The 14,737-nt window shown below is 35.9% G+C and overlaps 1 long non-coding RNA gene across 1 annotated transcript in view; it reads right to left on the reverse strand.

Moving 5' to 3' along the window:
- LOC110260010 overlaps positions 1–14,737 on the reverse strand; it is a 62,669-nt gene that overhangs the window by 684 nt on the left and 47,248 nt on the right. The window lies entirely within an intron of this gene.

The raw sequence follows: 14,737 nt of genomic DNA on the forward strand, positions 1-14,737 counted from the left end.
CATGGAAATGTATGCTGGTGCCTTTTAAAAGTTGACCAGCTGTTTTCCTGAGCTTCCATCAATTTTCTTTTTGCTCTTCAACATGCAGTATCAGTGCTGGTGTTCTCACCCACATGACTTTATCCATCACAGCAAAAGTGTTCCTACATTTACATTACTCTCTGTTTTTTATTTTTAATTGTTACATTTTAACATAACTAAGAAAATGCACAAATTTTAAGTATACATTATAAGACATTTTTACAAAGTGACACATCCATGCAACCACCTAGATGAAAGAAAAGCACAATATCAATGCACCAGAAAATTCTCTAATGCCCTGTCGCATTCACCCCTTTTCCAAGTGTCCTGAGCTAGATATTTTTCCAACAGTGTTACATTTCTGAAATTCCTCCAAGTGGTTGAGTGTAGCTGTAGTTTGTTCCTTTTCAATGCTATATAAAATTTCATTGCATGAATATACTACTATTTTTTTATCAGTCTTCTACTGACAAACACTTGAGTTGTTTCCATTTTTTTTTAATATAATTGTTTGTTATTAGGAATCATGCTGTTGTTTCTATTTTCACATGTGTATACAGTTTTCTTAGGAATGAAATTGTTGGGTCATAAGTAATGTATATATCCGCTTTATTTTTTTTTGTTTTTTTGTTTTTTTGGTTTATTTTTTTTTGTCTTTTGTCCTTTTAGGGCCTTACCTGCAGCATATGGAGGTTCCCAGGCTAGGGATCTAATCAGAACTGTAGCCTCTGGCCTACGCCACAGCCACAGCAACGCCAGATCTGAGCTGCGTCTGCAGCCTACACCACAGCTCCCAGCAGTGCTGGATCCTTAACCCACTGAGCAAGGCCAGGGATCGAACCTGCAACCTCATGGTTCCTAGTGGATTCATTTCCTCTGCGCCACGATGGGAACTCCTATATCCACTTTAGTAGGTATTATCAAATAATATTCTTGTTCCAAATCCTCTCAATACTTGATTTTACAGTATTTTCTTTCTTTTCTCTTCCTTGTCTTTTTTTTTTTTTTTTTTTAACTTTAGCTTCTCAGGGGGAAAGAAACACAGTTAATTTGTGGCTTTAATTTCCATTTCCTTAATACTAATGGTTTCAAGCATATTTTCATATATATATATATATTGACTTTTCCGACATCCTCTTTTGAATAGCGACTTTTTCAAGTCTTTTGCTCATTTTCTTACTGAATTATTTGTCTTTTCATCATATAGTCTGGACACAAGGCATTTTTAAGATCAATGTATTGCAAATATATTCCCCCACTATATGGCTTGCCTTTTAATTAAACTTTGTAATAGTGTCTTTTGATGAAAAAATTTTCATAATTTTAATGATAATCAATTTACTGGTATTTTTCTATATGCTTAGTACTTTTTATGTTCTACCAAAGAAATTCTGCCTTACCAAGATCATGAAGAAATTGTCCTTTGTTGTCTTCTAGAAGTTTTATTGTTCTACTTTTACATTTTGTTCTAGAGTCCAACTGAAATTGATTTTTCTATATATGTGAGGGAATTGAGATTTATTCTTTATATGACTGTTCAGTTGGCCCACACATCAACCTTTACATTAAAGCAGTCATACATGTGTGAGTTCCTTCGTAGACTCTCTATTCTGTCCCACTGAGAAGTCTGTCATGATTCGGCAATATTATATGGTATTCTTTATGGTAATAATTGAAAAATGGTTGTATAAACTTTGTTCTTCTCCAAGATTGTCTTGATATTCTTGGTTAAATTTCCAAATGAATTTTATTTTTTTATTTTTTAATTTTTTGGCTTTTTTAGGGCTGCATCCGTGGCATATGGGAGTTCCCAAGCTAGGGGTCAAATCAGAGCTATAGCTGCCACCCTACACCACAGCTCACTGCAACGCTGGATCGTTAACACACTGAGAGAGGCCAGGGATCGAATCTGCATCCTCATGGATACTAGTTGGGTTCGTTACCGCTGAACCACAATAGGAACTCCCTCCATATGTATTTTAGAGTTAACTTATCACTTTCTCTATACACATACATATATAAACACTAAATCTGCTAGTATTTTGACTGGTATGATATTAATTATATGAATTTAGAAAGGATTGTGTTAAATAGAAGTGAACTCTTTGGCTTAGACGATTCGGGCATTTTCTAGTTATTTCTCATAGATTTCTAATACCTATCATAATTTTCAGGGAACAAACAATATAATTTAAGTATTTAAAGTTTGTGAAACTATATTTTAAATATTGCATTTGTTTTTAAAGAAAAATTTTAATATATATTTTCATAGTCTCACGTCTTATATAAGTCAGTTAGGTTAAGTTGATCATTTATGGGATTAAATCTATATACCTCGACTGATTTTTTTGTCACCTTATACAATCAGTTTCTGAAGTGCTTTTAAAAGTCCAATAGCATATATTGTATGACTCTACTTTTACCAGGTTTTGTCTAACATATTTAAGATTATGTTATTACTTACAAACAAATTTAAATTCTTATATCCTAGTCATTTCACCTTTTTGTCATTATGAAGCACTTCTTGTTATCTTCAACAGTGCTTCTTAACTCAGGCCTATTTAATCTGATATTAGAGTAGCTAAATAGACTTTCTTTTGGTTATTTCCTATAGTCTATACTTTCACTATCAATCTTTTCATGTCTTGATATTTAAACCAAAATGATGTTGGATTTTATTCTTTTATCCAGCAAGATAATTTTTATTTCTTTTTTGGAGTATTGGATCCATTTACATTTAATGAAAATACTTTGAGGGCTTAAATCTGCTATTTCACCATGAGTTATCTATTTGCATCACATGTTCTATTTTTTTGTCAATTTGTTGCCTTTCTTTTTGTTAATCAGGCAATTATTTTAATATATTATTCTTTCTATTTCAATTATATATTCATTTGTTATTCTTTTAGTTGACCTTACATATTACAATATGCATCATTGACTTGCTACAATTTATTGCAAGTTAGTATCTTTCCTACTTTTCTGTCCATACAAATGATAATTTAACCCATTTACTCCCCTTCCAAATATGTACTACTGTTGCCTTTAATTTTCTGTATGTTCTAAACCAGATACAACTCATATTTACTCATGTTTAATGTTTTATTCATTCAGTATTCATGTAGGCTTACCCACATGTTTACCATTGTGTATTTCAGGCTTCTCTCTGGGATTATTTCCCTTCAATTTGCAGAATATCTTTTGATAATTCTTTTGTTACAGGTATACTGACAATTATTTCTTTCAATTTCTTTTTGTCTGAAAATATCCTTTTTATTTATTTTGAAATAAATATTTGCCAATTTAGAACTGTAATTTGAGAGTAATTTATCAGATTGCATTCTATTGTGTCCAGGCTTCATTGTTTCTCTTGAGAAGTCAGCTGTATATTTTGATATTTCTCTTTGGAAGATAATTATCTGTAAACCATAATGTCTATTTCTGTCTTTTTAATATTTTACCTTTGTCCTCAGTTATAAGCAGTTTTTTCCACATTGTGACTAGGTATATATTTCTTTGAATTTATCCTTAATGTGGCTCATACTGTTATTTATTTCTTTGGTTTGATATCTTTCCCTAATTTTGGACTTTTTTTTTTTTTGCTATTTTTCCTTAACATTTTGATTATGTACCCTTTGTAACTTTACATGATGTCCTTTATATTTTTTTTACTAACTTGCCTTTTAATCTGATATTTTCCTTTCTGATGCCATGTCTAATGTGTGATAAATCTGTTTACTGAGTTCTTCATTTACTTATTGCATTTTTAAATCTATAACTTCCATTTTATCTTTTTAATAGATTCATCATGTTGCCTTGGTAGCACTAACATCCAAATTTCAACACCTGGACTAATGTTACTACTAAAATCTTTGAGCTACATCTTCTTCTTGGCTTTTCTTGACTTTGGGCCACTTAGTTATGATAAGATGCGTCAAGGAGAAAGTAGAAGGAAGCTCACTTGAATATCCATCTTTTCTCCAAAAATTCTGGTCCCTCAAGTCCTAGATGCCTTCATTGCTCTCCACTGCCTTCAAATAACTATATTTTATACTTGTCTATTTCTGTAGTTCTTTACAGAAGGGCTGATTTGATATGATACACTCTTCATATCCAGATGATTACTAGAATTAGCATATTCAAATTCTCTTCCAGGAGAAGATGGTTATGGAAACTGGGCATACTTTGTAATTGAAGGGACAATGAAGAGGAATGAATGCCAATATGCAAAGTTTGCCTAACAGAGATGATAATGGATAGCTTGTGTAGATAGAATTTCTGTGACCTGAAATTTTTGTATGTATTAAATTAATTTTAAAAACTTGAACAAGAAATTATTGGAAGTTCATGTTGCGGCTCAGTGGTATCAAGCCTGACTAGTATTCATGAAGTTGTGGGTTCAATCTCTGGCCTCGCTCAGTGGGTAAGGATCTGGTGTTGCTGTTAGCTGTGGTATACACTGCAGACACAGCTTGGATCTGGCATTGCTGTGGCTGTGGTGAAGGCTGGCAGCTGAGGCTCTGATTTGACCCCTAGCCTGGAATCTTTAGTATGCTATACTTGCGGTCATAAAAAAAAAAAAAAGCAAAAACAAAAAAATTTATTTAGTCAACTTTATTCATTAGTAAAAGGAGGAAACTACATTCCAGAAAAGCTTGGTATCCTAATCTAGGAGTAGCTGATGAGAATAAGAGTTGAAAGTACCTCCTGGGTTTCCCAACTTTCCATAAGTTGTTCTCACAAAGATCATGTGTTGAAGCCCTAACTAAAGGAAATGACTTCAATTGGAGCTTTAAAGAGGTTTTTAAGCTTAAATGAGGTCATATAATCTGATAGGACTCATGTTCTTATAAGGAGATGGAGAGAGACCAGAGCCCTCTCTCTCTGTAGGCACATGCAGAGAAAAGGCCATGTGAGGGCACAGAGAGAAGCAGCCCACCTGCAAGTCAGGAAGTGAGGTCTTACCAAATACCAACCCTCATGGCATGTCGGTCTTAGAATTCCAGCCTCAGAACCATGAGAAAAAACATTTTTGTTTTTAAGCCACCTAGCTTGCGGAATTCTGTTATGGTAGTCTGAGCAGACTATTAGAGCGCCTTTCCGCTAAACCAGCTTGACCTTGTTCTTCAGAGCTCCACCGATCTATAGAAATATCTAAAGGGAGTCATGCCATGTCCACTCCACTTCAATCAAAGGAAGCTCAATGTTTACCCTTTCTCGATTTGGGGATTCTTTTTTTCTTTTTTTCTCTATAGGTCTGCACCCTTAGCATGTGGAAGTTCCCGGGCTAGGGGTGGAATCAGAGCAGCAGCTGCCAGCCTACACCACAGCCACAGCAACACGGGATCCAGGTCACATCTGCGATCTACACCACAGCTCACAACAATGCTGGATCCTTAACCCATTGAGAGAGGCCATGCATCAAATCCACATCCTCATGGATACTAGTCAGGCTTGATACTATTGAGCCACAGTGGGAACTTAGTCAATTTTGGGATTCTTGATTAGATTTTGTTTGAAAAAATCCTCTGCTTAAAATAATTTGGAAATCATTTATCTTATATCAAGATTAGGAGCATTTCTTTAAATGTAAAAGAGAGATCATTACTTCTAATTACTTTGTTAGGAAGATAACTGAGATTGCTCTGTTGGACTTTGTAACATGAGGCAATTGATTTTAATTTCTCCAAGTTTCAGTTTACCTACCTGTAGCAAATAGAAATTCTAGTCCTTGCATAAAGTTGCCTGTGCAAGAAATATGTTTGTGTAGTCTTCTATAATACAAATTTATTTTGTCAAGATGGTTGATATGTAATGTCATTTGTTTTGAGATGTCCTTCTTTTCCATGACTGTGTCTAAGTTCTAGGAGACTTATTTAGTGTTATGGCCTCATTGTGAGGAGGAGAGAATTAGGGAGTATCTAACTGCTGATATGTATTCATGATGGCAGACACTCAGATATCCTTTTTCCCATGTGATCATCTGTGGTCACTCTACACAGGTGGCTGCTTGCTTCTTTCTGCAGGTGTCTTCTGCTCCAGTGGCTTAAGCTGCTACTTTCATGTTGTAATGCACACTGGATGTGGTAAACTCTTGAAGAGGGGTGACCTAGGTTTTGCTATTTTATATACAGCATGTATACATTTTATTTTGGCGATTTTGTATTCCTTTAGCCCACTCTGCATAATGGGAAATAAGTCACTAATGGTTTCAGCTGCTGCAAATCAGAGGGTTTTACTAATAGTCTGTGGCTTGACTCAAGGAGTGGAACATGGGGCATCACCTTCTTTGGGATTTACCAACTTCTGTGTGTATATCTTGTCTTGAGCCCAATTTAAAGGAGGTATACTGCCTTAGGGTATGAGAAGTTTTATTAATTTATCATTATCTTTATTCCCAAATTGATAGTCAATATTGCATCATTTCTGTTGCCTTGAGAGTCTTGGATTTTGAAACTCAAATCCAGAAAAATACCTCCTATCTTTCTCTCCTACTTCCATGTCTCCTTCCTAAGGCAGAAGCATAGAATGGTCTAGCTACCACTTGAATAATGGAGAAAGTAGGGGAAGTTACAGGGATGGATGGGCAGATGGAAAGATAGATAGATAGATATCTCATAAAATGTATTGCTTCAACTAGATATCTAGATTTGCTTCTACTTTTAAAATTCTGAGATATAATAATATTTTCATAGTTCCTTATGCTGAGTGATCCCTCTATTAGGTTACCATGATGAGAACTTTTTACCATTTTTTTTTTAACTTTTATAGCCACACCTGCAGCATATGTAAGTTCCCAGGCCAGCAGTCGATTTAGAGGTGCAGCTCCAGTCTACACCACAGCCACAACAACACCGGCTCTGAGCTCTGTGATCTATGCCACAATTTATGGCAATGCTATATCCTTAACCCACAGAGCAAGGCCAGGGATCGAACCTGCATCCTCACAGAGACAATGTCCCTAACCTGCTGAGTCATAAGGGGAACTCCAGTATTATCTTTAATTCACAAAAAAAAAAAAAAAACAAAAAAAAAACAAAACTGAGACTTAGAAATGGTTAACTAAAATCATGGAGTTAATTAGTAGCAAAGCCAGTATTCTAGTCTTAGTCTATTTTACCTCAACATCTGTGCTCTTAATCACTTTGAACTACTTCTCTTTAGGGGACTAAAGTCTTGCCATTCTATAACCTATGCCAGAATATATTTAATTGTATTTGACAGATGGAAAGCTATGAAAGAAGACATCAATGCATTGACATTAAGTAGGAGTCAAGCCATAACTTAGCCTTTGATAAGTAACTTGCTTATGCACAAATTTATTTAATCTTCACAAGAAAATGAAAAGATTGTCCTATTATTATATTCATTTTTATAGATAAGAAAATGATGCACAAAAATGAGTTGGGCTCTAGAGGCTATGTTCTTAACCACCTTATTTGTCTGCCTTCTCCATAAAAGAGATAGGAGAGTGGAGGTACCCCTAGGAAAAGCCTGCGAAGTGGTAAACAAACATATAACTTCTTTAGCTCCTCATGGGATCCTCCTATCCATGACTTCTACCTGCCTGGAGGCTTACTAAGTAAAATTGTATACAGTGGGGAAGGTAATATTTCATCTCCCTCCTGGTCATTTGGTTCTTAGCAGCATGTTTTCTGGTTTGAGATTTGAGGATCTCCAGACAGACAAACTCCACAATCCTTCAAAGGTCAGTCTAAATATCAGCCATATAAACAGCAACTTAATCATAAGCACACAGCTGATTTATAGTTCTCAATTCATTCTTCCTTTTTCATGACAGGGCATAACATGCGTAAAAGAGAAGACAATGAGTCAAGGAGGTGCCTGACTCCCTTTGAACTTATCCAAAAGTTATTTCTCTGGCTATTTGCTCTTGTATCCTTCTTTGGCCTGAGCATTTTTCTAACATTACCACATAATGAGTCTTATGTCTTCCTTTATTCTTACCCATTTTCTTAGTAGTGGTTGTTTGTGGTGGTGGTGGTGGTAGTGTGTGTGTGTGTGTGTGTGTGTGTGTGTGTGTGTGTGAGAGAGAGAGAGAGAGAGAGATACAGGAGGGGAATATATATTATAAAATATGATGATGCCTTTGTTGCAATTTGCAAAATAAAGATATAATGAATAGAAACATATTTTGATTCTAAATGCATTGGTTTCAGCTTAATAAATGCCTGTTTTTCATAAGTAGGTCATAACTGGGAACTCCAACAGGGAACTCCATGCTGGCAAACTTCTCCTTTCCTCCCCCATGGGCAGCATCTGTATGTTGAAGTCCTCCTCAGAAGCCAACAAAAGATGGGTAGACATCATTGAGCTCTTTCTCTGATGAACACCTGTGATTGGACTCTATCATAACTGTCCTCACTATCTTTTGGACTGTTTACTCCCTCCAAGTATAGCAATGAAGAAATAATATTCTAGTTCTGCTTGTAGATCTCAGCTGGGCTGGTTTATTGCACTTAATGGATTTAAATAGACCTTTGGCAAACTTTATTATTAAATTGACTTACTTGCTCACTGCTTTCTTTTGTTGCTAAGTGAGCACTAATGCTACTGAGTTGCCATGGGTGTACCAGCATAGAAAATGATCCTGGATGGTCTGCTATGGTAATTTTACACTTTATTCAGGCAGTGGGCATTCCTATAGGGAATCTAATTCTTTCTGCCATTAGCTTTTAGGTGGAGTCCAATTCATCATGGGCCCCTGGTGATTACAAATCCAAACAACTTCTTATTAGTTATCTAAGTAGGGATTACTCATGTGATCTTATCCTTGAAGTGAATATCTGTTCTCAGATTGGCATCATCTGTTCTTGGCCCCTGGTATTGAAGGACTACTCAAGAATTCGAATGTCCTAAAGTAATCTGACCTTGTCTGCAGATCACCACTCCCATAATACTCATTGTTTCAAAGTAATAATAGAAGGCTTGTTTCCTTGCTGATATACTTGCCTTTATGTCTCTGCCATGCATCACCTATATTAGGGAGAATATTTCCCCAAAAGCTAAGACTGCTTTTCATCCTGGGTTCCTACATTCACTGATGATGGCTTTGAGCAAATCGCTTGATCTTTCTGGATCCCGATTTCTTCATCCTTCCAGTGACAGAGTTGTATTTCTAAGGAGCTTTCCCTTCTGAAACTTTCATGATCACACTCTGGAAAGCTCAGAAACCTTCCTTTCCACATTTTCTTTAACATGCCTTTACAACTCTGCCTGGTTAGCATATTACATAATAGCTCATGAGAGGGGTTGAGGAATTGGTTGTATGGTCTGGATGCCTAGCATGTGCAAAGAGCAATGTGGGGTGTTCTGCACTCTCCCTGCCAAATTGATACCGAGCTGAAGCAGGGAAGTTGCCCAGTAAGCCTTTGTCTTTCTTCTCTCCATATAGTCAGCCTTGAATGTTGATTACATTCAGATCACAGTAAAATTTTTCATCCATTTAAAGAAATGTATGCTTTCCATTCTAGAACTTTTTTTTTTTTTTTCCACTTGAACTCATTTGCCTTTTCCCAACAGATACTATATTTAGTCAGTTTGTGGAAACTAATTTTTGGTGTCACTGCACATTTGCTCAAGGTATTTATTTATTTTTAAACTATAATAAGCTAATATTTGCCAGCAAAGGATCCTGTTTGAGGTTCACTGATGCAACTGGAGATGCTGGCAAGGGAATTCTAGTTCTGTTAGCCAGCTCCCCGACGATGGCTCAGGATTCTAAATTGCACAGATTATCTCTCTGCTCTGAAATCTTAATACAAATAACTTTTCAATAATTAGTAAGGTTTTATCACATGCATAAAGACATTGTAAAGTTATGAAAAACACTAATGTTGTTTTAATTGCCTTTAAGTTCCCTGTGGGAGTTATATTTTCATAAGGATACCCCTTATAATATTCACAGTTGGGAAGTCATATCTGAGTACAGAGAGGAGTACCTTTTAATTTGCTTAACTCTTTCAAGCCCTTCCTTTATTTTGTATCCCAAGTACTTGTTTAACTTTCACATATAAAAATGATCTGAGGACTGCATTCATTTTTCTAAAGATGGTAGCTAGAGGAGCCAAGTGCATACATAGAGGAATAGCAAGGAATAGTTAGACAAGATAAAGGGAAGGGCCAGCAGTAGGATATCATATCTGCTCAGCAAACCTAGGTTTTAGGCATGTGGCATGCATGCTCCCAGAACACAAGTGCAATTTATACTTTAATGAAAGTATCATAAGTATGCAATTTAAGTTTACCTCTCAAGATCATTTTGTTTAAAAGCCACAGAAATTTGTTAGAATGACTGGCTTCCACCCCAGCCACTTTGGACACAGTCCATTGACAGACAATTCAATGCATAGGTGAATTGTCAAGCAAGCCTTGGACATCTCTTTAGCTCTGATATGGAAGGACTTAGCAACTTCCAGTTGGACCTTATATACAAAACTCCTACCACCAACCAGTGAAAACCTATTAGGAATTGGGGATAGGATACAGGAGTTTGTCATGCTCCTGCCATGCTGGAGTCCCCATCATCTTTCCCTTCCGCAGAGAATCTGCAGTGTCCACCCCTAAAATGCATACCTGGGTCCTTGCTTCTCACTTTGCCTCACAATGAAAATTCAGCAAGTGTAAGAAATGAACAAAGGAAATCTCTCCTCGCCCTTGACTCTACTTTTCTGAATTCCAAATATACAAGTATTCTTCAGTGCAGAATTCTTGCTTTTAGATTAACAATGGTTAGCACAAGACTGATCTTGACTAAGAAACATTCTCTTTGGTCTATATGAAAGTCTAGTTCAAAGCTCCTCATTCATCCAGATCCTAGATATACTCAGGCCAAGAAACTGACCAATGGCTTGGAGCCTCCACTGCCCAACAGGTAGGATGGTGGGTAGAGGGGAATATCAAATCCTTCTGATGAATATTTTTCCAGATAAGAAGGAGACCTGTGTGCCAAAATAAGTTCTAACCCTTAACACATTGTCTCATTAAAAACTATGTGATACTATCTGATAATATAATAAAACAGGTACATTACTGTAGGATTCAGAAACTTCAACAGTATGAGCTACATAGAATTTCCCTAAAAGAATAAAGACTGGATTCCAAATTCTAAGCCACTGAATAATAAAGGCCTTATTGAGCAACCTTTAAAAAATACATTTGGGGACAAAATAAGCAGAGATGAAAGCAACAATATTAGTTATATTTCAAATATTCAGTTGATATATATTTTTAGTTTTTAAACAATACTGAATATTTGAATATTTTCAAGTCATGCACATACATTCCCTAACACGCGCATGTGCACGCACACACACAACCCTCTATGTCACTTTATTTGAGCTTTCAAAGTAGAACAAGTTCTTCCCCAGGAGATATTATCTACCTAATAAACCAGGGAAGATTAATTTAGCCTAGACAGAACTATATACATGCAAACGTGGCAGAATGGGAATAAGGAAACTCCAATTCTGGTTCTGACTATATTACTTTCTGGTTTTGAGATTCTGAGAAAGGCACTTTTTCATTCTGTGTTCTTAGTAACTTTGCTAGAGGCACAAGACTGAGCCATGGTCTTTAAGGTTCCTACTGAATACACTATGGCTGTGGTTCTAAGATTGATCTGATGGTACACAGCTATTTAGTGGTATAATTGATATGAGAGAAAAAGTTAGTGCTCTTTCCACTAGACCTCTGTTTCTGCATAGCTTAAAGATACCTAAAACTATCTGGGTAAGATGGCAAGGAGGAACAGGGACGGTAATTGTTAAAAGAATAATATAGCTGGAGCAGTCGGATCAGGAACCAAGAATTTCTCTTCTGGAGAGTAGGGAAAAGAAATAAGACTATTAGACTGACAAAGGTTCAAATAAGGGCACCAAATACATTCTCCTTCAAAGGAGAAATGCACAAAGTGCTTGGTAAAGGGGAAGTGGAATGAGTACTGGGCCCTAAATGGACACCCGGTACTCAATCTAACTGGACACAATATAAGCCCTGGAACTTGTGGAATGGTGAGTATGGTCAGATCACAGCTCTGTTCAAGTGAGATCAGCTGGATGCTCCAGACTGGTCTGTGGAAAACCTTGGGTGTAACCTAAAAACAATGCAAGTTGTTCATTGATCCATATTTTGTGGACTGAAAATGAAATCACGAGTTATTTTGAATTTAAGTGTGCCTTATGGACCATTATTTTATGAAAAATGGAAATATCAAAAGCAAAAAAAAGTGCAGATTGGCTCTGTATTATAGATGGATATTCTGCTCTATGCAAAGGAGTTCTCTAGTATTTAAAATACAAACCCCTTAATCTTTTATATGTATGACTATAGATACAGTTAATTACTTAATTGGGTTGGAAGTTGTAGGTAGGTCAGAAAGGCAAGTTGAATCACTTCTGCTTGACAAGTGGTAATAAAAATGAAGACAGAAGCAACCTATAATAATGTTCAATAAATGATATGGCATATAAAGTTGAAGAGGGTACTTTTTTATTGTTGTGCACCTATGTTTGAATAATAAATATGGTTCCTTGGGGGTGAAGTTGCGTTTGGATCCAAATATGCTTTATTTTTCCTTCAGTGTTTTACTTCATTATGGTATGAGGTATAATGCACTAATACAGAGATGGAAAAAGACTGAAGAGGTCTCAATTCCATTCAAGAAAGATTTTATTCCAAACATATCAATGAATAGTCCTAAGCTCAAGCTCCTCCGTGGACAAAGTTTTTGAGTGTTCCTCAGCATCAATATACTCAGAAATACTTATCAACAACTGACTTAAAGTCCTATGGCTACAAACAAAATCCCTTAACTGAAAATATAAATTAACTGCAGATTATCAAATATACTGATCTTCTTAGCAAAATAGGATGGCATTTTGGAAATATTGATCATTTTTCTTCAGCGATAGCTTCTAACTTGGACCTTGCCAACTCTTACTAATTTAGGTATCAGCTAGAAGATTCTGAACTTATCTTTAGGAAAGAAAATGCTAACAAAGAAGAAAGAACTTATTTCTGTGGTTTTAGTTTCAAAATCCCAGGCTGTAAAAAGAGATGGCAAGGACTCAGGTGTATACAGTGGATTTATAAGACTACAAAGGGAATCAGAGAGTAAGTCTTCTTATCTAAGAGTGACTATTCTTGGTCAGGGAAGGATGAGAATCAGAAGAAAATCAAGAAGGACCCAGATATTTGTGAGGTTCTGTGTCCTGCTCTTCCACTCAGGGCATTTAGAGGATGGAAAATTTCACCCACCTGTGAGATTTGTGGAATCTGAGAGAAGAGACAGACAGTCTTAGGTAGAGCCCCCCAAAGAGTGGCAATATCTCACTGAAGAAATGCTTGCTGTTTTGTCTGGGTAGATGTGACCTCATAGATTCTATGCCCCAACATAGAATGAGAACAGTCATGCTTGAGGACAGCCCACAGTTCCCTGGAAACTCAGAGGATATGGCATAGGACAGAACATGTCTGGACCTGAAGGCCCCCACACACTGTCTTGGCAGTGACATGAATGAGTGGAAAAAGGAGAACTTGATGGGACAATGATCATCTTAGTGGTTATCAAATATATGGAACATAAAAGAACACCATGTACTTCCTTTTTCCACCTTGTTGACAATACATAACTGTTAAGATACCTAGATGAAAGCCTAAGGAAAGAGTTCAAAGAAATTGAGACTAACTTTCCAATCCCCATGAGTGAATCTCAGATTAAATTAAATTTTAAAAATTACATTATTTGTAAAATTTGCATTTGTCATCTGATTTTATATATCTAGATATAGATATAGATAGGGATTGGGAAACATTTTCAGAATGTTTATATGATTTATTGCAAAGAGTTTTCTGCCTATGTTTTCTTCTAGGAATTCTATTGTTTCTGGTCTTAGTTTTATGTATTTAATCCATTTTGAGCATATTTTTGTATATGGAGTAACAAAATATTCTAATTTCATTGTTTTACTTATAGCTGTCCAGTTTTCCCAGAGCCACTTATTGAAGAGACTGTCTTTTCTCCATTGTATATTCTTGCCTCCTTTGTCATGGATTAATTGACCATAAATGCCTGAGTTTATTTTTTGGGGCTCTCTGTCCTTTTCTATTGATTTATGTATCTGTACCAATACCAGATTCTTCTGATTACTGTATCTTTGTAATAAAGCCTGAAGTCAGGAAGCTTGCTTCTTCCAGCTCTGTTCTTTCTCAAGATTGTTTTGGCTATTTGGGATCTTTTGTGTTTCCATACAAATTTTAAAATGATTTGTTCTAGTTCTGTGAAGAATGCCCTTGGTATTTTGAAAGAGATTGCATTGCCTTGAGCAGTATGGTCATGTTAACAATATTAATTCTTCCAATTCATGAACACAGTATATTTTTTTATTTTTGTGCATTATCTTCACTTTTTTTCATCAGTGTCTTATAGTTTTATGAGTAAGGTCTCTTACATCCTTAGTTGGACTTATTTCTAGGTATTTTATTCCTTTTCATGTGATTGTAAACAGGCTTTTTTTTTAATGTCTCCGATAGTTTGTTGTTAGCATACGGAAGTGCAACAGATTTTTTTACATTAATTTTGTATCCAGAAACTTTACCAGATATATTTATGAACTCTAGTAGTTTTTTGATGGCATCTTTAGGATATTCTATGTATAGTATAACGCCATCTGTAAAAAGTTACAGTGTTAACATT

This window comes from Sus scrofa, chromosome 3 (genome assembly GCF_000003025.6).
Source record: "Sus scrofa isolate TJ Tabasco breed Duroc chromosome 3, Sscrofa11.1, whole genome shotgun sequence".
Lineage (NCBI taxonomy): Eukaryota > Metazoa > Chordata > Mammalia > Artiodactyla > Suidae > Sus > Sus scrofa.